Genomic DNA, 2,234 nt, shown 5'->3' with positions numbered 1-2,234 from the left:
GTGTGTGTGTGTGTGTGTGTGTGTGTGTGTGTGTGTGTGTGTGTGTGTGTGTGTGTGTGTGTGTGTGCGCTACGTGTCCAGACAGTGATCTGTCTCACACTGACTGCAGAGACGTCACTAACATCTTTTCATCCAGTTCATTTAAATCTTAAACAACATTTTAAACAATAATGTTTTTCTCACTTTGTGGCAACAGTTTCAACACGACCGACCCGTGTCTCCACGCCGGCGACGGCCATTTTGTTTTCATGTCGTCTGTCCATACATCCATCCGTCTCATTCTGGAGGACACAGTATCTCAGTGACGCATCGACGGAACGTCTTCAGATTTGGCACAAACATTCACCTGGACTCAAGGATGAACTGATTAGATTTTGGTGGCTAAAGGTCAAAGGTCAAAGGCCAATTCTGGAATGACTCTGGATAAACAGGGATGTAACCTGGAACTAGTCTGAGTGGCGGAGGGATGCGACCACGAGGTTTTGCAGAAGGACACTGACTGGTATGAAAACACTAAACTGGACAAAAAGGTGCACAGAGCCTCAGAAGTGATGAGCCGGGAGCTGACCTGACATCCACGCCATCAGATTACAGACAACGTGACCCCAGATCCTTCATGCCTCCTCTCAGCTCTTTACCTTCCTCCTCCTTTATGAAGCTGGAAGCATCAGAACCAGGACGGCCGGGTTCCTCCACCCAGAGGCTCCTCATGCCCTTAATTCATACATCACTAATGTGCTGCTGTTGTTCCTGTCTATGGGATGATGTCGTGGTATGTAGCCTATTTAATGGTACACATCAGAGCGGGTTAGTGCTGGCGCCCTTCTTCTTCATTGGTTTTTATTGCTTTTCCATTTGTAAAATCTCTTCTTTATGTCCCACAGTGGCGACTGTATGACACGAGGTTTTGACATGAAGTGTGTGGACTGTGATCTGATCACCTCCATCATGATGCTGTAACTGGGAGACACTGTGTCTGCAGCCGTCTCCTCATCATGGAGGAAGCCCTCCTGTCAGGGAGCAGCAGATTAACGCCTGTGGTTTTGGAACATGTTACATACGTGTCCACATACTTTTGGCCATGTAATGCAGCTCTGCTACAGACAGACACTTTAATGGTACAGGTATTTAAATATCCAAACCAACAGAGGAAAAAAATCTCATGGATGTTTTACACACGGTTTGTTTTGTTGAGGAGAAGCAGATCACAGATCAGATCTTTTTAAAATCAATAAACATCAACTATTAATAAATCAATTATTTACTGGATTCATTGATTAATAGTTTTGTCTATAAAATGTCAAATTATGAAAAATGTTTGTTTTGTCCAACCAACACTGATATTTGGTTTAGAGAAAATTTATAAATTATTACTGGATTTTTTTATATAATAGATTCAATCCAGTTATTGAGTAAATCTGTCAAACGTGATTTTAAAGTGAATCTCTAAGAACAAGACACGTGAACTTTGATTGTGATTCATTAATAATGACAATTATCAATTGTTGCAGCCATAATTCAGTTGATCGTCACAAAAGACAGTGATCAGAGAAGTCACAGATTATCTGCAGACTAATTGATTAATCAGCTAATCATTTAAGCTCCTCTACTGTTCCAGCAAACATGTAGCTCGAGTGCTAATTAGAGCTGCAACATTTAGTCAATCAATAGAATTGTTTAGCTGTGGGAAATTAATCAGCAACAATCCAGATAATCAATGAAATATTTGAGTTTTAGGTGATTCTCCGACACAAATATTTACATTTTTGAAGCTAGAAAAAAGATTTCTGGGAATTCTTCCTTGGTCAATTAATCAATAAAATAAGTGACAGATGAACAGAGAGATGATCATGAAAATGAGAAGATGCAGCAAAAGAAGAGCGACTGCAAATAATATCAGAGCTGCTAATCAATAATGTACTGATTGATTTCTAGTATCTGTTTGTTATTTATGGTCTTTTCCAAGTTTTCACACACACACACACACACACACACACACACACACACACACACACACACAATGACCTTATGACCTTACAGTGTCATGACTGTATACATTATCAGTGAGAGGGAATCGAACCCGTGACGGTTTACTGTCCTGCTTTCTCCAAACAACACACAAAGACACACGTGACAGTAATGAAAGTATATACTCGTATATATATGTGTGTGTGTGTATATATATATATATATATATAAATATATATATATATATATATATATATATATATATA

Source organism: Seriola lalandi, unplaced genomic scaffold (assembly GCF_002814215.2).
Source record: "Seriola lalandi dorsalis isolate HSWRI2012SDOR001 ecotype SW California unplaced genomic scaffold, Sedor1 jcf7180002053652, whole genome shotgun sequence".
NCBI lineage: Eukaryota > Metazoa > Chordata > Actinopteri > Carangiformes > Carangidae > Seriola > Seriola lalandi.
The sequence above is the reverse complement of the archived record's forward strand: the minus strand, read 5'-3'. Positions refer to the sequence as shown.